The sequence below is a fragment of the Mobula hypostoma genome, chromosome 19 (assembly GCF_963921235.1).
Source record: "Mobula hypostoma chromosome 19, sMobHyp1.1, whole genome shotgun sequence".
Taxonomy (NCBI): Eukaryota; Metazoa; Chordata; class Chondrichthyes; order Myliobatiformes; family Myliobatidae; genus Mobula; species Mobula hypostoma.
In genome coordinates this window covers 15,618,423-15,640,629 of record NC_086115.1, presented here as the reverse complement: position 1 = coordinate 15,640,629, position 22,207 = coordinate 15,618,423, and the positions used below count along the sequence as shown (strand labels likewise).

The following is a 22,207-nucleotide window of genomic DNA, read 5'->3' as shown; positions in this document are numbered from 1 at the left end:
TGGTGCTCCTGATGCAGGCCTCCTCTACATCGGCGAGACACGTCATAAATAGAGGGGGCTATCTCATCAAGCAGCTCCGCACCATCTGCTACAAGCGGGACTTCCCGGTGGCCAAGTATTTTAATTCTGATTCCCATTCCCATTCTGACACGTCGATCCATGGCTTTCTCTTGTGCCAAGATGAAGCCACCCTCAGGGTGGAGGAGCAACACATTATATTCCATCTGGTACCCTCCAACCTGATGGCCTGAGTATCAATTTTTCCTTCTGATAAACAAATCCCCCCTCCCATTACCCACTCTGACGTTTTACTCTTCTCACCTGCCCATTACTACCCCCGTGTGCCCTCATCCTTTCTCCGATCAGATTCTTTCTCCTCCCCTTGACCATTTGCATCCACCAGGCTTCACCTATCACCTTCCAGCTAGCCTCTTACCCCTCCACCCACCCTTTTAATCTAGCATCTTCCCCCTTCCTTCTCAGTCCCAAAGAAGGGTCTGGGGACTGAAACATCGACTGTTTATTCATTTCCATAGATGCTGCCTGACTTGCTGAGTTCCTCCAGTGTTTTATGTGTGTTTTCTTTGATGTTGAAGGTACCATTTCAATTAAGGTCATTGTAGAGGACCAGCTGCAATTTACACCTAATAGGCAAATTACTATTTCTTAGATTAGTGGTTGTCTATAAATCCAGAGGTCAATGCAGGAAATGAGAAATCATTCTTCTCTTCTTTTAATGATTGCTTTGTTGGTTTAGTGTGTGAAGGGTGAGAGAGGGTGTAATTTTTTCTGTTTCTATGGTAATGTAATATGATTGTGGGTTGCATGTTAATGTTGACAGACCTGGTCTGGTCTTTGTAGTGAGCCACTCTGTCTCCCTGTCACCTTTTAGGACACTGCTTCAACTTGGACCATTGTTCGAACTTTTAGTCATTTGACCAAACACCTGCTGTTGTTTAACATTCACTCCCATAAAATAATTTGGGCATATTGCTCATTTAAGTGTAGTATGTAACTGCATGTTTTTGCTGAGCGGTGTTGGCAACATGGATGCATCTCTGTTTTAAGCTCACAACTTTACCAAAAGGCTGATCTGCCCAGCTTCCTGTTGCAAGTATAACACACACACACACACACACACACACACACACACACAGTTCTGGAGGAACTCAGCAGGTCAGGCAGCATCTGTGCAAATGAATAAACAGTCAGCTTTTTGGGCCGAGAGCCTTTGTCAGGAGTGTAAGTGGAGAGGGGGGTGAAGATGCCAAAATAAAAAGGTGGGGGTAATGGAAAGAGGACAAGCTGGAAGGTGATGGGTAAAGCCAGGGAGAGAGGATGAAGTAAGAAGCTAGCTGGGAGGTGAAAGGTGGTAAAGGCAAAGGGCTGGAGAAGAAAGAATCTGCTGCAAGTATACACCGAGCAGCGGTCTCTTCCTCAACATGCAGCACTGGGGTGTGAAAGGGCAGTAATCACTGATCCGATCCTGCCCACCATTTTGTACTTTGAGCAATAGCTGTTTATTTCTGACAAGGGAGTGGAGATTGTGGGATGAGAGGAATAGCTAATGAATAGAATCATAGAGGTGTAGAGTCATAAAAGCAACAAAGCAGTCCCTACAGACCATCCGGTCCCTGCCAACCACTTGCCTGCATTTGACCCATTCTAAAACTTTCCTGTCCTTGGATGAAAGAAAAAGAAAAATGAAGGGCTGTGTGGGAGGGAAGGATTAGATTGATCTTGGAGCAGGTTAGAAAGTCAGTACAAGATGTTCAGCTGAATGGTCTGTACCGTATTGCACCATTCTGTGTTTTGTATACAAGTCTCTTCCAAACGTTGCCATTGTACCTGCCTCAGCTACTCCCTCTTATACCACTGCCCGCTAGATCAGTGGTTCCCAACCTTTTTTATGCCATGGATCAATACCATAAAGCGGATGACCCCAGGTTAGGAATCTCTGCCGTAGATGAAGGTGTTACCCCTCAAGTCCCTTTCAAATATTTTACCTCTCATCTTCCAGCTATGCCCTCCGAGTTTCTGATTCCCTTTCCGTGGGATTCAGTGTATTTATGTCCCTCGTGATATTATATACCTCTGTAGGATCACCACTCGGTCTCCTCTGCTCCAATGAATAAAAACTTAAGCTGCACGACCTCTCCCTCTGACAGCACCCTTATGAATCCTGTGTTTGCACTCTTTCTTGTTCTGTAACTGAACGGAAAGACGGGATTCCATTTTTCCATATTTCAAACTGTGGGTGTTGGGAGTAGGGATGGAGAATTCCCAATAAATTCCCTTTGCTGCCCACATATGAGATGAGAAGGTGCTGGTGGATACACATCAAGGGGAATGTCATAATAATCAGAACATGGTGTTCACACGTGGCTGATCTGATGAACGCAGATTGGAAAGAGGTGACCATATTTGGGGAGTGGTGGGAATTTACTGGGGATACTCCATTCCTGCCACCTACGCCTACAGGAAAATTTTGGGATAGCCTCTTTCCCTTCAGTTACAGAAAGCCATGAAATGTGCAGGATGGTTCGGGTTCAGATGTACATTGAAACATATGGTTGTTTTGAATTAATAACCAACACAACCTGAGGAATGTGCTGGGGACAAGCCACAAGTGTCAGCACACATTCCAGTGCCAACATAGCGTACTGGCCATGTTCAGCAGAACTGCACAGCAACAGCAAAACAAGCCCCTTGATGGTCCTTGTGAGATGACACTTTCGAGTTGTCCCCCGGGCAGTGGGCAGATACAGCTAGAGTTGGGACATTGGTGGATTCCGATGGGGTCACGATCAATGTAAGCCAATTTAGGGTGGTGTGAGTGAGATGTTGATTGTTTAACAGTTATTCTTCCTTCTCCCACCCCGATCAATCGATTCACATCTCACTATTAACATCCAAAACCCTACAAGGATCCCCGACTACCATTGTTCCCCAAGGTCCGGCACACACATCCTGCAGGAAGACCATCATCACTTTCTATTTAAACAGTAGGATCACTTGGCTGATTTATTTTAAAAGGCTAGGTGATGAAGGAGGAGATAAAGAACAAATTGTGTCTCTGAACACGTTGCTGAATGCCTCATTGGCATTTTAATTTATCTTTAATTGCCTGATAAGTGCATAGCCTCAGTACTTTTCTAAAGACAACAAGTTCAGCTTTCATTTTATTTCTGACCCCTTGGCTCACATGACAGAAACGTTCGCAGTGGTTAAGAGATTTAAATACCACAAATGTTAAAAATGAAAGTAGATGCTGATGCAGCCTTATTGGCAGGAATCAGTGAAAGTGTTCTTCACAGGGCACCACAAGCCGATTACTTCTCGGCTCAGGTGCAAGGACATTATTTCACCAAGGTTTTTTTCCCTGGTCAACGTGGTAAAACATCCCAAGAATAACACACACAAAATGATGGAGGATCTCAGCAGGTCAGGCAGGATGGGAAGGAATAAAGAATCAATGTTTTGGGTCGAGATTCTTGATCAGGATGTAGGGTCCCAAGGTTGTTCTTAGGAATTTGAGTGGGGCTTAGACCAAATGATCACAAATTTCGCAACATATGTCAGTGCTAATAATCTGATTCTGGCTTGTTTAAACTCAAGGTTCATGGAGGGAACCTCACAACTTGGGGCAAACGCAATTGAGGATGGGACCGCCAGCAATGGAGAGATTAAAACTGATGACACTGATGAGAACTGGGAGTGGAGGAGTGGGGGAATGAAGGATCCCGGCCAGAAACATCGATCTTGCAGATGCTGAGTTTCTTCAGCATTTTGCGTGTGTTGCTTTTGGCTTTCAAACATCTGAGGAATATCCTGTGTTTATGACAGAGGATATGGCGAGGTTAAGGTGGGGTGGGTGGGGGAGACCAAGGAGCAATCTGAACTGCTTCCAAGGGTGCAAAAACACTGTTTACTCCTGCAGATCGCTGTGGTATTATCTCTAGCAGCCTCTCTTTGTCTTGGAGTCAGTGTGGCAGATTGGGAAGTAGTCTGCCTCCCTCGGGGAGGGGGAAGGGAAGCGAGAGTTGATGATGGGGTGAGGGGAGGGGGTGGTTTGGATGTGGGAAGCAAATTCTCCTAGGCCTTGGGTTCACCCTATTGTCTGTCCAGGAGCAGGGGGAGGAGCCGCCCGTCTGCCACAAGCCTGTGTAATTCAGTGCAAACTGGGGCCACATAACACCAACACACACACACACACACACACACACTCTCTCTCTCTCTCTCCGAGTCCGGGCTCCTGCACACGCTATTGTTGTTTGCCTGACAGCTGCCTGGCCCCGCACAGAACAAAAGGCTCAGCTCCTCGGCTAAGCAGAGAGGGCAGGCGTCCCAATTCACCGCAGGGCTTTGCTTTAAAGCAATAATAAACAAATAAGAATATATTACTGAAGTGGTTTGTTTTTCTGGCTGGGAGAGGGAGGGGGTTTCTCAGTTCCAGTCAGCCCTGGGTGTCCCCACTGGACCAGCTTCCGTGAAGGTAAAATTAACCCCTCTTTTTTTAATATATATATTACTCTTTCTCGTTGCTCTGTGTGTGTTTGTGTGTGGGCCTTGTGTCTGTGAGTGTTCGCACCTCACATTCTCGGGACTTTTGTTAACTTGCTGCAGTCAGCACCGCTTTAACTGCGTTGAAGCGAGCGAGGCCCAGGGGCTGGAGCAGCCGAGGAGGTCCCCGGCCGGCCGGCTGGCTGGCCGCGGGCCGTGGCTGTAGCTGTGGGTGTGGGGTGGGACGGGAAGGGGAAGGGGTGGTCTCACTGTGAAGGCCAAGGCCTGCCACACGCTCCAAGGGTTGCCGAGCTCTTCCATCGCTGCTTTCTCCCTCTCTTCCGCCGCCGCTTTCTCCCTCTCTTCCGCAAGTGTTCGGTTGCTGGCTGCAGCTGACCGTATGTTTGTGTGGAGGATGAGGTAAGCAGGAAAGTAAAATAAAAACCCACCGAGACCTGGGTAGTAAATGCCTGACAGTGATAGTCACGACAGGGATAGGGAGAGAGGTGAGGGGGGGGGATTGTTCCTCCCACAACTGCTGACATGTGGTGTGTTCAAAGAGTTTTTACCAACCAGATAATTTAATTTAAAATCTACAATGGATGAAGAGTCTGTAGCTGGGCATTGCAAGTGTAGTTTGGGCCACGACTCTCATTGCTAACCCCAACCCCCACCCCACTGCTCTCTGGTCATTTTGTGCTTGTCACCCGTTTTATATTTCTTTCTGAAAGGTGCCTCAACACTTACAAGTGTCCTGGCTGCGTAAGATCTGCTTTGGGGTGTGTGTGTGTGTTTGGGGTGGGGGGTGTATTCATTGTTGCTTTGCTGCCCTGGGCAGTGTTTACCCTATGGCTGTGGGATTTCTCAAAGAAATGGGGGGGGGGGAAAAAGACAATTTTATGGCACTTTTCACTTAACTTTTTAAAAACAAAAGCTGCCAAGATGTTTTGTGCAATGATGTACTTTGTTTTCAAAATGCTGCAGCAGTCAATTTATGCACACTAAGTCCCCATGAGGGCATCATGGGTGTTGATTGTGGGGTAAATTGGCCAGAATTCTGGAGAAACTATAAACACAGTTTGAAATTGTGCTGTGGATGCTTGAGTCTCTGTTGACATGCCAAGTCTTTTATTCTTTTTGTCCTTCTGATGTCATTTGAGATCTTGTCTTGATGTGATGAAATTAGCTATGCTGTACTCTAAGAGAATGAGTGCGGCAGTTAGGGGAACCACTGCCTCGTAGATCCAGAGACCCAGATTCAATCCTGACCTCAAGTGCTGTCTATGTGGAGTTTGCATGTTCTCCTTGTGACTGCTGGTTTCCCCAGGTACTCTGGTTACCTCCTAGATCCTAAAAATATGAACAAGAGGTTAATTGGTTATGGTAAATTACCCCAAATAAAGGTTGCAAGTAGAGCCATGAGAGAGTTGGTGAGGAAATTTTACTGGAATTGATATGATGTAAACAGGTACTTAATGGTTATCATGGATCAGTGGGCTGAGTGACCTGTTTATCTGTCATTTAACTCTATGACAAATAATCGTGTGTGTCTTGTTAAGTCATTGCTGCCTCTCTTTGTTTAATAATCGGGGGGTGGGGGGGTGTTCTCAAACCTTGTGCGATTTCTTGAAGAAATGATTAAAACCTGAATTTTATGGCACTTTTCACTTAACTTTTTAAAAGCAACAGCTGTAAGGTGTTTTAGAGAATACCGTTCAGTTTTCAAAATGCAACCACGGTTAAATTATGCAGATCAAAACCCCCTGAGCAGTAACGTGTCATTGAACTTCGGACATTACCAGCTCAGGGCCTGTACTCACTGGAGTTTGGACGAATGAAGGGGGAGCTCATTGAAACCTACCAAATTTTGAAAGGCCTAGGTAGAGAGGATGTGGGAAGGTTGTTTCCAATAGTGGGAGAGTCTAGAGCCAGAGAGCACACCTGTGGTGAAAGAACAGATGAGGAGGAATTTCAGGAGCCAGGTGGTGGTGAAGGCCATGTTATCGGGTATATTAAAACAGAGACTGATAGATTCTTGATTAATAAGGGCGTCAAAGGTTATGAGGAGAAGGCAGGAAAATGGGTTGAGAGGGATACTAAATCAGCAATGATAAACATTGAAACAAATTTGATAAGCTGAATGGTCTCATTTGTGTTCCAATGTCTTATGGTCTTTATGCTTGGCCTGGTGACTCGTTCAAGAGCCTGGGCAGGAGTGTTTGGGCCTTGGGGCATTCCTAGTTCTGGAGACTCAGTGTAGGTTGGCAATATCTCCTCCAAGATCTCCATCCGCACAGGTGCACCACGAGGCTGTGTGCTTAGCTTCCTGCTCTACTCATTTTACACTTATAATTGTGTGGCTAAGCACAGCTCCAGTACTATATTCAAATTTGCTGATGACACCACTGTCGTGGGCCGAATCAAAGGTGGTGATGAATCAGCATTTAGGAGGGAAATTGAAAATCTGGCTGAGTGGTGCCACAGCAACAATTTCTCACTTAATGTCAGTAAGACCAAAGAGATGATTATTGACATCAGGAGAAGGAAACCAGAGGTCCATGAGCCAGTCCTCACTGGAGAATCAAAGGTGGAGAGGCCCAGCAACTTTAAATTCCTCAGTGTTGTTATTTCAGAGCAGCCCGTCCTGGGCCCAGCACGTAAGTACAATTATGAAGAAAGGACGACTGCGGCTCTACTTCCTTGGGAGTTTCTGGAGATTCGGCATGACATCTTTAACACTGTGACAAACTTCTATAGATGTGTAGTGGAGAGTATATTGACTGACTGCATCACGGCTTGGTATGGAAACACCAATCAATACCCTTCAGAGGAAAATTCTACAAGGGTCCTTCCAACCTTGAACACATCTGTATGAAACACTGTCATGGGAAAGCAGCATCCATTATCAGGGACTACAACCCAGGATGTGCTTTCTTTCTTGCTGCTTCCCACAGGAAGAAGGTAAAGGAGCCTCAGGACTCACATCACCAGGTTCAGGAACCATTACTATCCCTCAGCCATCAGGCTCTTGAACCAAAGGGGATAACTTCACTTGTCCCATTGCTGAATGTTCCCACAACCTATTGACTCACTCTCAAGGACTCTTCATCTCATGTTCTCGATAGTTATTGTTTTTTTATTTATTTCTCTTTGTATTTGCACGGTTTGTTGTCTTCTGCTTTCTGGTTGAACACCCAAGTTGGGTGGTCTTTCATTGATTATGTTATGGTTATTATTAACTTGCAAGTTGAGCTGGTGCTGAGGAAGGCAAATGCAATACTAGCGTTCATTTCAAGAGGTTGAGAATGCAAGAGCAGGGATGAAATGCTGAGGCTTTATAAGGTACTGGTGAGGCTTCACCTTGAGTATTGTGAATAGTTTTGGGTTCCTCATCTAAGAAAAGATGTGCTGGCATTGGAGAGGGTTCAGAGGAGGTTCACAGGGATGATCCTGGGAATGAAAGGGTTATCATATGTGGAACATTTGATAGCTCTGGGTCTGTACTTGTTGGAATTTGGAAGGATGAGGGGTAATCTCATTGAAACCTTTTAAATGTTGAAAGGCTTAGACAGATGTGGAAAGGATGTTTCCCATGGTGGGGGAGTCTAGGACAAGAGGGCACAACCTCAGGATAGAGGGGTGTCTATTTGAAACAGAGATGTGGAGAAATTTCTTTAGCCAGAGGGTAGTGAATTTGTGGAATTTGTTGCCACAGGCAGCCGTGAAGTCCAGGTTGTTGGGTGTATTTAAGGCAGAGCTTGATATGTTCTTGATTAGACACAGTGTCAAAGGTTACGGGGAGAAGGCCGAGGAGTGGGGCGGAGGAGGGGGAGAAAAGGATCAGCCATGATTGAATTATGGAGCAGACTCGATGGGCCCAATGGCCTAATTCTACTGCTGTGTCTTATGGTCTTATTCCATAGAGTTATTGAGTACGCCCAAAAGAAAATAAATCATTCAGGGTTGTATATGGTGACATATATGTACTCTGATAATTTGCTTTGGGGATCACAGGGTTGGTGAGGGCTCGAGGATTGGAATAGCTGTTGAAGGATTACGAAGGAAAGGAGTCCAAGGAATGCAAGTAATTCACTTTCAGTAGGTGTCCAAGTTTGTGAAGAACACATTGTCCTGGTTCTTACAGAGTCCAAATTCCCTGCTGCAGTCTGGAAGTGGAGTAGTGTGTTTCTGGACAGCCCTAACACTGAAACCATGAGTTGTTCATGCTGGAATTGCCTGGAAACTGTTCGGCTTCACTGTGGGGTGAAAAGAACGTGGTTTTTAATTGTGCAACACTGGGAAAGCTGCTTTGTATAATTGAATATCTAGGTAAATGTTGGTGAGCTCAATAACAGTTACTTCCCGTGGAGAGGCAGTGCTGCCGGTAACACAAGTTTTAATTTTGAACTGGGCAGGGGGGTAGCTTGAAGGTGCCTGTGCATGGACAACTTTTCGACTCTATCTTGGGTCACATATAGAACAACAACCAGATTAAAACACTTCAAATACCTCCATAGCTTCTCAGAGTTACAGCAGGTAATCACATTGCTATCGGTGGGATCATGCTGTGCAGGAATTGGCTATGGAGCAGCAGTTGCTTCACCTCACTGTTGCCACTGAACTTTGGGAAGTTCTGAAAGAGTTGGAAAACGCACTGTAGACACTGAGCCTATCTGTCCTTTTCTGCCCTGTCACCAACTCTAGGTGCCATCGTCCTTAGAGATCTCTTCTTCCTCCAATTGTGGCCTCTTGCCCAGTGTTACCCACTGCACCAATGATGGCCGTACCTTCAATGGCCTACATCTCGAGCTTTGGCAATCCTCACTATATGATCCTAGGAATTAAAGGTTTAATGTATGAGGAATGTTTGATGGCTCTGAGCCTGTACTCGTTGGAGTTTAGAAGAATGAGGGGGGATCTCATGGAAACCTATCGAATATTGAAAGAATGAATGTGGAGAAGATGCTTCCTAAGAGAGAGAGTCTAGCATCAGAGGGTACAGCCTCAAAATAGAAGGGCGTCCCTTTCTAACAGAGATGAGGAGCAATCTCTTTAGCTAGACTGAGGCAAATCTGTGGAATTCATTGTCACCAGTGATTGTGGGAACCAAGTTATTGGGTATAATTTAAAGCAGAAGTTCTAGGTTCTTGATTAGTAAGGGTGTCAAAAGTTTTGGGGAAAAGGCAGGAGAATGGGATTGAAATGGATAATAAAGCAGCCATGATGGAATGGCAGAGTGGATCAATGAGTTGAATAGCTTAATTTGGCTTCTATGTCTTATGGTCTGTTAAATCTCGGCCACTCTTTCCTCCCCTGTAAGGGCTTCCCTCCTCCATTAAACCTGCCTCTAACCAAGCCCAGTGGCTTTCCTGTTAAGCACCCTTTGGGTAATATTTTGCAACCTTTATAGAAGTGTAGCTTTCCACTGTCCTGGGTAAGGGGGGTGTCAGTGATCTGTCTCTCAAAGTGCACAGAGGTATCTGTTTTGATTTATACCTTATGCTAAGTTGGAGGTTTGCATTGTGGAGAGGAATGGACCATCATCACCAGAGGAAGCCATGTATTCAGCTGTCTTGTCCCCACAGAACATAATTCTCTGCCTAAATTCTTTCCTTCTGTAAGACCTCCCTCTTTGTCAGATCAGGATGTCCTCATTGTAACATTCCCTCCTTCCAAACCAGTCTACACGGCTCACCACCAATCAAAGTCCACTGACAGTCATTAGAACTAAGGGGCATTACAACCCTTCTCAGGGAAATGGACTGGGGTTAATGTCTCCTGCAGGATGTGACTTCTGGAGAAGGAACAGAGGGTTTTGTTGGCTGGTTGGGTTGACCATGCCATGGATTGGTGGAACGGTTCTGTGAGATTTCTTTCGGCTGCATGCAGTATATTGTTAAAGTTCTCACTCATTGATTGCGCTGTTGCCTTTGAGTTAGAAGCATTTGACACCAGGCTGACACTCACGATGCAGTACCGAGGGACCGTGTCCATATCTGAGGTCTGGTCTTTTGGAGAAGGCATTAAGTTGAGGCCCTCTCTGGGTGGTTGTGATAAAGAACGGGGCAGTTTAATTTATTTACGCAGACCCTCAGTGTCTTGTCTTCCCTCTGGTTGTGAGGAGTGGAAAATGTCCGAGCCTGCAGCTACTACACAGCCCTCAGGGATCTCTTCCTCTCCATCATTGATGGTAAGGTTCCCAGACAGAACAGCTATCTCCAGTGGTCATATTGGAGCAAAGCTTAGCCCTCGACACATGGACTTAGAAACTGTGATTGTGGTCATACCCTTTCAGTGCCAGAAGCCCCGCCATCATATCCTAATCCCGTTTTCCCCCCCCCCAAACCCTCTCTCCAAGTGTCCTCACCTCTGTTCTGCTTGACTAACAACCTCCCTTACATTCTGCTGTCTGTCTCAGCTCCAATGCCCTTCAGTCCCCCCACAGACCATTTTCAAAGCCAAGTCTATTGTCATCAAACATAGAACAGAAGAGCTCAGGAAGCCCGTGATGTTGTGTCGACTTTTAACCTACTCTAACATCAGTCTGACCCTTCCCTCCGAGACAGCTCTCCCTCTGGTTTTCTTTCATCCACACGTCACATGTGCAGGTGCAATGAAAAACTTACCTTTCTCTTCCTTTCCTCCTTTATTCTCTGGCTGTCCATTTCTAACCTACTCTGGCCTCTCCTCCTCCAGCTCGTTTGTTATGTGAGGGGGACCGGATGTAGGGAGACGTGGAAGAAGATCTGGAGGAGGGGGAGGATAAGGGTATGGTGGTGAGGCTAACCTCTGATTACTGTGGGTCACCCCGCTCCCATCCAGGTACTGTTCCTGTCCCACCCCCTCCTCCTCACCCTTGTCTGACTGGCACACCAGCGTAGCCCAGAAACCTGGGGCTGCTCAGGGCAGTTGCCAACCTTCTGCCTGCGAGATATCAGCAGATCATAATTTCCAATGTGCTGTGGGTGATATGGCAACTCTTTCCCAGCCGGCAGAGGTGGATTCATCCCACTTGGCCACCATCATTGGATTAAAGATTAGCTTTATTTGCCATGACCCGGCTGGTGGCGTAGTGGCATCAGCGTTGGACTTCGGGATGAAAGGTCCCGAGTTCGAATCCAGCCGGCTCCCCTGCACGCTTTCCATCCGTGCTGGGTTACGAGCTGGTAATCTCTTTGGAAACTCACCCGGCAGAAGACAATGGCAAACCACTGCTGTAACTTGCTTTGTACGTGGTTCCCCACTACGTCAGAGAGGCGTGGAGGGAAATCGTCCGCTAACTGGAGAAACTCCAGGTGCAACATACCTTTCCTTTTCTTTATTTGTCATATATATTTCAAAACATCCAGTGAAATGTATCGTTTGCATCAACGACCAAGACAGTCTGAAGATGCACTGCGCGTGTCGCCATATTTCCGGTGCCAACACAGCATGCTCACAACTTGCTAACCCTAGTCTGTAGGTCTTTGGAATGTGAGTGGAACCCAGAGGAAAGCCGCACGGTCACGGGGAGAAAGTACAAACTCCTTAAAGACAGCGATGGGAATCGAACCCCCGTCACTTGCGCTGTGATGCTACCGTTCAAACCATTCAGCTGCAGACCTCCCTCTGTCACAGCTTCTGCTTCCAAAGCAGCTTTCTGGGCAGAGCTGCGGCCTCACAGCACCAGAAACCTGGTTTCGATCCCAACCTCTGTCACCTTCTGTGCACGGAGTTTGCACGTTCTCCCTGTAACAGTGCGTCTATTCCCTGGCTGCTCCGGTTTCCTTCCGCACCCCAATGTCATGCAGGTCAACAGTTAATTGCCTGCTGTTAATTCCTCCTAGTGAAAGTGAGGGGTGGCGGGTTAATGGGAATTTGGAAGAATAAAATAAGATGAAGTGTGGGTTTGGTGTAAATACCTGGAACGGGATGCCAGGGGTAGTGGTAGAAGCGGACCCGATAAGGGACGTGAATCTCGATCGTGTGCAAGCAGGAGAGATTTAATTTAATTTGGCATTGTGTTCAGTGCAGATTTTGTCGGTCAGAGGGCCTGATCCTGTGTTGTGCTTGATGGTTAGTGCTGAGCTGATGGGCTGAAGGGCTTGTTCCATACTATGTGATTATGACAATGTGAAGCAGACTATCTGGGTGCTATCTATCTCTTATACCTATGTGCACATGTTAATAGCTTACAGTTAACCACAGAGCATAAGGTCATTCCCACCTCGATAAAGTCAAAAGGAAGAAGCCATCTGGAGCTGAGGTCATAAACCATTACTTTTTTTTCCAAGCCAAAAATATTGCGAGAAGCATTAGATGGGAGAGGAGGGACAGTTTTTATTTTTCAGAGATACAACAGGGTGACAGGCCCTTCTTGCCCAAAGAAAACAGCTAAATACTTTAATTAACATTTTTCTCTGGAAAACAATCACTATAAACAATAGCCTGTAACTGACCGTTGGGAGTTGAACTTTTGAAGGTGCCTGTGTGACTTGACGTTTTCATGGGCGAACTGAAGTCTGGTAGGAGCAGTACAGTTGAGGCATGGTGGGCCGAAATGAGGTGGAGGGGAGGGTGCCTGGGGCCGGGGGTGGGGAATGAGCCAATGTTTGGCCTTTGCTGGAGCAGACTTGAAGGCGCTTTGATGCGGCAGAACCGAGGTGAGCAGACTCAAGGCAGATTCGAGGTGGGGCCCGGGCCTGAGAGTGTATCAAAGTAATAGGGCCCGGGTCCGAAAGCAGCAACGATCCGAGGTTTGGCCAATTTAAATGCCAGGCCAGATTGTAATGGTCAGCGTGTCGGGGCTGGAGGCGAGGATTGGGCCAGTTCTGCCCACTGCTCTGACATTTACTTGTCCATTTTACATTTACATTTACATTTACTTGTGATAAAGAACGGGGCAGTTTAATTTATTTACGCAGACCCTCAGTGTCTTGTCTTCCCTCTGGTTGTGAGGAGTGGAAAATGTCCGAGCCTGCAGCTACTACACAGCCCTCAGGGATCTCTTCCTCTCCATCATTGATGGTAAGGTTCCCAGACAGAACAGCTATCTCCAGTGGTCATATTGGAGCAAAGCTTAGCCCTCGACACATGGACTTAGAAACTGTGATTGTGGTCATACCCTTTCAGTGCCAGAAGCCCCGCCATCATATCCTAATCCCGTTTTCCCCCCCCCCAAACCCTCTCTCCAAGTGTCCTCACCTCTGTTCTGCTTGACTAACAACCTCCCTTACATTCTGCTGTCTGTCTCAGCTCCAATGCCCTTCAGTCCCCCCACAGACCATTTTCAAAGCCAAGTCTATTGTCATCAAACATAGAACAGAAGAGCTCAGGAAGCCCGTGATGTTGTGTCGACTTTTAACCTACTCTAACATCAGTCTGACCCTTCCCTCCGAGACAGCTCTCCCTCTGGTTTTCTTTCATCCACACGTCACATGTGCAGGTGCAATGAAAAACTTACCTTTCTCTTCCTTTCCTCCTTTATTCTCTGGCTGTCCATTTCTAACCTACTCTGGCCTCTCCTCCTCCAGCTCGTTTGTTATGTGAGGGGGACCGGATGTAGGGAGACGTGGAAGAAGATCTGGAGGAGGGGGAGGATAAGGGTATGGTGGTGAGGCTAACCTCTGATTACTGTGGGTCACCCCGCTCCCATCCAGGTACTGTTCCTGTCCCACCCCCTCCTCCTCACCCTTGTCTGACTGGCACACCAGCGTAGCCCAGAAACCTGGGGCTGCTCAGGGCAGTTGCCAACCTTCTGCCTGCGAGATATCAGCAGATCATAATTTCCAATGTGCTGTGGGTGATATGGCAACTCTTTCCCAGCCGGCAGAGGTGGATTCATCCCACTTGGCCACCATCATTGGATTAAAGATTAGCTTTATTTGCCATGACCCGGCTGGTGGCGTAGTGGCATCAGCGTTGGACTTCGGGATGAAAGGTCCCGAGTTCGAATCCAGCCGGCTCCCCTGCACGCTTTCCATCCGTGCTGGGTTACGAGCTGGTAATCTCTTTGGAAACTCACCCGGCAGAAGACAATGGCAAACCACTGCTGTAACTTGCTTTGTACGTGGTTCCCCACTACGTCAGAGAGGCGTGGAGGGAAATCGTCCGCTAACTGGAGAAACTCCAGGTGCAACATACCTTTCCTTTTCTTTATTTGTCATATATATTTCAAAACATCCAGTGAAATGTATCGTTTGCATCAACGACCAAGACAGTCTGAAGATGCACTGCGCGTGTCGCCATATTTCCGGTGCCAACACAGCATGCTCACAACTTGCTAACCCTAGTCTGTAGGTCTTTGGAATGTGAGTGGAACCCAGAGGAAAGCCGCACGGTCACGGGGAGAAAGTACAAACTCCTTAAAGACAGCGATGGGAATCGAACCCCCGTCACTTGCGCTGTGATGCTACCGTTCAAACCATTCAGCTGCAGACCTCCCTCTGTCACAGCTTCTGCTTCCAAAGCAGCTTTCTGGGCAGAGCTGCGGCCTCACAGCACCAGAAACCTGGTTTCGATCCCAACCTCTGTCACCTTCTGTGCACGGAGTTTGCACGTTCTCCCTGTAACAGTGCGTCTATTCCCTGGCTGCTCCGGTTTCCTTCCGCACCCCAATGTCATGCAGGTCAACAGTTAATTGCCTGCTGTTAATTCCTCCTAGTGAAAGTGAGGGGTGGCGGGTTAATGGGAATTTGGAAGAATAAAATAAGATGAAGTGTGGGTTTGGTGTAAATACCTGGAACGGGATGCCAGGGGTAGTGGTAGAAGCGGACCCGATAAGGGACGTGAATCTCGATCGTGTGCAAGCAGGAGAGATTTAATTTAATTTGGCATTGTGTTCAGTGCAGATTTTGTCGGTCAGAGGGCCTGATCCTGTGTTGTGCTTGATGGTTAGTGCTGAGCTGATGGGCTGAAGGGCTTGTTCCATACTATGTGATTATGACAATGTGAAGCAGACTATCTGGGTGCTATCTATCTCTTATACCTATGTGCACATGTTAATAGCTTACAGTTAACCACAGAGCATAAGGTCATTCCCACCTCGATAAAGTCAAAAGGAAGAAGCCATCTGGAGCTGAGGTCATAAACCATTACTTTTTTTTCCAAGCCAAAAATATTGCGAGAAGCATTAGATGGGAGAGGAGGGACAGTTTTTATTTTTCAGAGATACAACAGGGTGACAGGCCCTTCTTGCCCAAAGAAAACAGCTAAATACTTTAATTAACATTTTTCTCTGGAAAACAATCACTATAAACAATAGCCTGTAACTGACCGTTGGGAGTTGAACTTTTGAAGGTGCCTGTGTGACTTGACGTTTTCATGGGCGAACTGAAGTCTGGTAGGAGCAGTACAGTTGAGGCATGGTGGGCCGAAATGAGGTGGAGGGGAGGGTGCCTGGGGCCGGGGGTGGGGAATGAGCCAATGTTTGGCCTTTGCTGGAGCAGACTTGAAGGCGCTTTGATGCGGCAGAACCGAGGTGAGCAGACTCAAGGCAGATTCGAGGTGGGGCCCGGGCCTGAGAGTGTATCAAAGTAATAGGGCCCGGGTCCGAAAGCAGCAACGATCCGAGGTTTGGCCAATTTAAATGCCAGGCCAGATTGTAATGGTCAGCGTGTCGGGGCTGGAGGCGAGGATTGGGCCAGTTCTGCCCACTGCTCTGACATTTACTTGTCCCTGTGCTGAGCTAAGGAAGTGGCCTGCTTCTGAATCAGCTGCAGTGACGCCTAGCTTCATGTCTGTGGACTCCCTTTCATAAACCTCAGTTCTGAATGTTATTTGCTTACTTCTATTGTTTCCGTGATCTGTATTTTCTCCCCCTGCACGTTGGATGTTTGACAGTTTTTTCCATTGGTTCTGTTGGGTTTCTGTGTTTTGTGGCTGCCTGTAAGGAGACAAATCTCAAGGTTGTATGAAGTATCCACACACTTTGACAATAAATGTACGTGAACCACTACACTACTGTGCCGCCCCAGAATGATTTTCCTCAGAGTGCGGAGGGATCTGGAACTCACTGCCTGAGAAGGTGGCAGAGGAGGAGATCTTCCCCACAGTTGAACAGTATTGGGGTCGGGACCTGAGAGCTGTTATCTGCAGGCTGGCAGATCCAGTGTGGGAAGGTGGTCAGAGTGGGGAATTCCGGCTTGGGTTGAGCAAATCTTTAACCAGTTTGAACTCGATGGGCTGAACAGTTTGCTATGTTGTAAACGTCCTGTGATTTGGGTGCATATTTAATTAGACCAGAAGACATAGAAGCAGAATTAGGCCACTTGACCCATTGAGTCTGCTCTGCCATTCGATCGTGACTGATTTATTTTCTCTCTCAACCCAATTCTCCTGCCTTCTCCCTGTATCCTTTGACGCTCTAACTAACCAAGGACCTGTCAACCTCTGCTTTAATTATACTCAATGACCTAGCCTCCACAGCTGTCTGCGGCAATACCACTGGTCCCGGGCAGCCAAACGGAATAGGCTCCCTTTATTCCAACTCTTTTTCTCCTACCAGTTCGCTGAACCGTGCTCTCATCTTTCCTGTAATACCATGGGCTTTTATCTTGTTAAGCACCTTGTCAAAGGCCTTCTGAAAATCCAACTAAACAACATCCACTAAATAACCTGCCGATTTTTTTTCCCCCCTCAAAGAATTCCAACAGATTTGTCAGATAAAATTTCTCCTCAAGGAAACCACGACTTTAGCCCAGTTTATCACATGCCCTCCAAATACCCAGAAACTTCATCCGTAATAATGGACTCCAATGTCTTCCCAACCACTGAAGTCAAGCTAACTGGCCTATAATTTCCTTTCTGTCTCCCTCTCTTAAAGAGTGGAGTGATATTTGCCAGTCCTCTGGAACCATTCCAGAATCAAATAATTCTTGAAAAATGCCTCCATTATCTCTTTAACTACCCCTTTCAGAACCCTGGGGTGTAGTCCATCTGATGCAGGTATTTATCTACCTTCTGACCTATCGGCTTCCCAAGTACCTTCTCCTTAGTAACAGCAACTACAATCACTTTTGCCTCCTGACACTCTCGAATTTCTGATGTACTGTTAATGTCTTCCACAGTGAAGTCTGGTATAAAATACTTATTAAGTTTGTCCATCATTTCTTTGTCCCCGGCTACCTCTACTCCAGCAGTCAAATACCCACTCTTGCCTCTTTATATATCTGAGGAAACTATTGATATCCTCTTTGATGTTATTGGTTAGCTTACATTCTTACTTTCTCATCTATATTCAGATGATAACAAAGCTGACCTTTTCTCATCTTTTCATCTCCTTCATGATTTTTAGTTGTAAACAAGAAATGGAAGAAAACACAGCCTTGAGCTTGGATCACAGAAAGAACCCATTTCTCCCATCTTGTCCAGGCCAGTCTATAACATTGGACTAGTCCCATTGTGTAGGCCCCACTCCATTGTCCTGCAGGTCCCTGACCTTCCTATGTATAGGGAGTGTCTCTGTTTCTTGCACCCTTTCAGGCCGAATCACCACCATTTAATTTCTGAATGGTCCACGAACCTTACCCATTATTTGTCTTTTATTTTATTTAGAGATGCAGTGCGGAACAGGCCCTAACATAGTAACTTTTTGTGTTTGCACTGTATACTGCAGCAAAACAACCTATTTTAAGTACAAAGTTCAAAGTGCATTTATTATTATCAAAGCTTGTTCAATGATTTCCAGTTAATATCAGAGTATGTATATAATATGTCACCTGAAATTCTTACTCTCCAGACTTCCACGAAACAGAAGTAAAACCCCAAAGAATGAATAACAGGAAAATGTTAGAACCCCATATACCCCTCCCATGCACAAGCTGCACCAAAGCATCAGCCCCTTCCCCCCCCCACCAATAGCAAAGCCCCTACAGAGACCATGATCCAGAGTCCATCAAAAACACTGTTCACCCCAAGAGTCTGACATGCCACAGGCTCTCTATCTCTCTAACAAGGGAGAGAGAGCTATCCCTCCTGCCACAGTATGTATGCAGTATACAGCCCGAGATTAATCTTCGCACAGACAGCCACAAAACGAAGAGAACCATGGAACCCGTTCAAAGAGAAAAATCACCCCCCCCCCAGTCTGATACATCCGATCTGTACAAACTTTACTCCAGTCCACCTGCCAATAACTTGATGCAGGGATTGACCTTCTGCTAAGGGAGATGGGGCCATTCTGTTCATTTCGATGCTTCTTGTGGATGTCTGTACATCAATTCAGTCTCCTTTCATTGCAAAGAACAACAACTACAACATCGTTGCGTCCCCTACATAGTAACCTTTGTCTCAGCAAGGGCCTGATCGTGTCCTCTGAATTCTGTCATACTGTCAGTTTTATCTATGAGAACACACGTCTACATTTCTTTAAGTGGACAGCCCTGAGACTGGAGAGGGTACAGAGAAGATTCACTAGAATGATTCCGGGAATGAGAGGGTTAACATATGAGGAACGTTTGTCCGCTCTTGGACTGTATTCCTTGGAGTTTAGAAGAATGAGGGGAGACCTCATAGAAACATTTCGAATGTTGGGAGGCATGGACAGAGTGGATGTGGCAAAGTTGTTTCCCATGATGGGGGAGTCTAGTACGAGAGGGCGTGACTTAAGGATTGAAGAGCGCCCATTCAGAACAGAAATGCGAAGAAATTTTTTTAACCAGGGGGTGGTGAATCTATGGAATTTGTTGCCACGGGCGGCAGTGGAGGCCAAGTCATTGGGTGTATTTAAGGCAGAGATTGATAGGTATCTGAGTAGCCAGGGCATCAAAGGTTATGGTGAGAAGGCGGGGAAGTGGGACTAAATGGGAGAATGGATCAGCTCATGATAAAATGGCGGAGCAGACTCAATGGACCGAATGGCCGACTTCTGCTCCTTTGTCTTAAGGTCTTATGGACCAAGTTAACTTTACTGTGGGTCACTTTGGACAGGACCACCTGTAATATCAAGCAAATGACAAGGGTTGTTGGATTTGTACCACCTTTGAAGCACTTGGCTGTCTCAGTAACAATCGGGTCGGATACAGAGAATCAGCTTTATTATCATTGACATAAGTTGAGAAATTAGTTTTGCAGTAAGAGAGTACAGTGCAATATATAAAATAAAATAAGAAATATTAAAAACAAGTCGTGCAAATTGAGAGCAAAATATCGAGGTAGTGTTTATGGGTCATCGACTGTTCAGAAAAGTTCTGATGGTGGAAAGGAAGAAGCTGTTCCTTAAACGTTGACTGTAGGTCTTAAGGCTCCTGTACCTCCTCCCTAATGCTGACAGTAAGAAGAGGGCATGTTCTGTGTGGTGGGGGTTCTTAGTGATGGATGCCATCTTCTGTGGCATCACTTGAAGAGGTCCTCAATAGTGGGGAGGCTAGTGAGCATGATGGGGTCCTAACACATCACAGTCCCATCACATATTCCCCGGTAGAGGCAACATAGGTTAGAAACAAGGTAAAGCTCCCTCTGCAGTCCCATTAAACAAGCCCAGAACAGGAACGGCATAGGTTAAAAGCAGGGTGAAGCTCCCTCCTCACCTTCCTAGATAACAATGGCTGGACACCTACCGATACCTACCTACCGATATATACCTACCGATACCTACCTACCGAGATATACCTACCGATCAATACCTACCGATCACAGATCAGATATTCTGTAACACGAGATTCTGTTGATGATGGAAATCTTGAGTAACACAAAATGCTGGGGGATCTGGCAAGTCAGGTAGCATCTATGGAGAGGCTAGGAGAGGGGACAGTTAACTGATGAAGGGTGTCGGCCTGAAATATCGACTGTTTACTTCCCTCTATAGATGCTGCTTGACTTGCTTTTCGTGTGTGTTGGTCAGGTATTCTGTAGTAGTTCCCACCTGGTTGTTCTTGACTGTCCACAAATTGGCACCAATCCACCAATGAGAGGTCCCTTGAGGTAAGGAATTTGGATAAGTTATGGAAGGGATGGTCATTTAAAGTAAATAGTGTACAGGAAAATGTATCCCTTGTCTAATTCCTGCCCTGGGAGTGTGTGATGGGGCGGTGTAGAGAGAACTTTACCCTCTATCTAACCACAGCTGTCCCTGTCCTGGAAGTATGTGATGGGATGATGTTGGGGAAGCTTTACTCTGCATTTAACCTGTGCTGTTCCTGTTCTGGGTTGGGTGTGTTTGATGGTACTGGTGAGTGTTACCCTGTTTCTAACGCATGTTGCTTCTTCCCTGGGACTTTGTGATGGGATGCTTTTCTCTCTATTCTGGCTGTAAAGTGGAGATTGATAGGTTCTTGATTAGTAAGGCCGTCAAAGATTACGGGGAGAAGGCGGGAGAATAGGGACTGAGAGAGATGATAAATGTTGGAGCAATCTTGATGGACTGACGGACTTAGTTCTGCTCTTGAGTTTCAAACCCTTTCAAAATTTTAAAGCAGTTACAAAACTTAGACAAAAATGTTTCACTCTGTGCCCTGTGATGACTACTGATCCCAGAAGGCCTCCAGAGAGACAGTGTTCTGAACTTAGGGCAGTGATCTGATGTATCCAGGGAATTGGGGTAGATGGTGAGCTCAGCGGAACCCTTGGCAACCTGCTGCCGGGACCGGCGGATGGTGCCCTTGGTCAGATGCAGAAGCAGAGCTGCCCGCCCCTCTGCCAAGGGTGTCTAATCATCAGGTGCAACAAGAACTAGCGGGGCAGCCCCTTCAGATGCTTAGATGGGGGGCTGCAACTTCTCAGTCTCAGTACCTAACGTGGAACCGTGGACATCTGCAGGTCTGGAGTTCACAAACCAGCAGTGATCTCCTACGTGGAGAGACCTCCGCGGGGGACCCTGTCACCTTTGCAAAGGCAGAATTCCGTGGCGTGTTGGCACAGGAGATTTTGGGGGTGGCATGATAGCACAGCTGTTAGCGTAATAATATTAAAGAACAAGCAACCCAGGTTTAATTCATGCCACTGTTGATAAAGAGTTCGTTTGTTCTCCTAGTGTCTGCGTGGATTTCCTCTGAGTGCTCTGGTTTCCTCCCACGTTCCAAAGATGTATGGGTTAGTAGCTTAATTGGGTGGCGTGGGCTCGCGGGGTAGAAAGGCCTGTAACCGTGCTGTATCTCCAAGTTACAATTAAAGTGAGGTCAGAAGAGGAAGCTACAGGGGTAGCCTGTACAGGAAATGCCTCCAGGTGCTGTGGAAGAGCATGGAGACATCCCCTGGGAGGGCGCGTGTTCTATGGGACTGGTTCTCTGTGATTCCGATCCCTCTCGACACCCACCATGACAGCACTGGAGGAGGAGGCTTGGGGGTGGGTTGCTTATCGCTCCACCATCCTGTCTGTCCCAGGTCTGGTCACATGGCAGCCAGTGGGGTTAAGCTCTGACCCAGAGACAGCCATGTCCCAGACGCTGGTGTGGTCGAGGCAGCGCCCTCAGACATTACAAGATGGGTTTAGGCTTTGTCTTATTAATCTATTACAGTTAGGGTTAGGCTAGCACTGTAAATAGTGGTACACAATGCTGTTGCAGCACCAGCAATTGGGGTTAAATTTCTGCCACTGTCTGTAAGGAAATTTCTATGTGCTCCGGTTACTTCCCACATTCCAAATAAGTATGGGTTAGGGTTAGCAAGTTGTGGGCATGTAATTTTGGCACCAGAAGCATGGCTGTTCTCAATCCTTGGACTGTTAGATACTGACGCAAACGACACATTTCACTGTATGTTGCAATGTACTGTTCATGTGACAAAGTTA

General features: G+C 46.7%; 1 protein-coding gene across 5 annotated transcripts in view; it reads left to right on the top strand.

The window, feature by feature from the left end:
• The window catches only part of LOC134358851 (LIM domain-binding protein 1), a 111,562-nt gene that overhangs the window by 47,685 nt on the left and 41,670 nt on the right, over nucleotides 1-22,207 (top strand). The window contains exon 1 of one of the 5 annotated variants that reach the window (XM_063071417.1): nucleotides 4,295-4,495. The exons of 3 other annotated variants lie outside the window; for them this stretch is intronic. The gene's annotated coding sequence lies outside the window, so the exon portion shown is untranslated. Of the gene's footprint in view, nucleotides 1-4,294; nucleotides 4,496-4,771; nucleotides 4,924-22,207 lie in introns of those variants that run through there. One more of the 5 variants, XM_063071416.1, reaches the window with a different exon arrangement.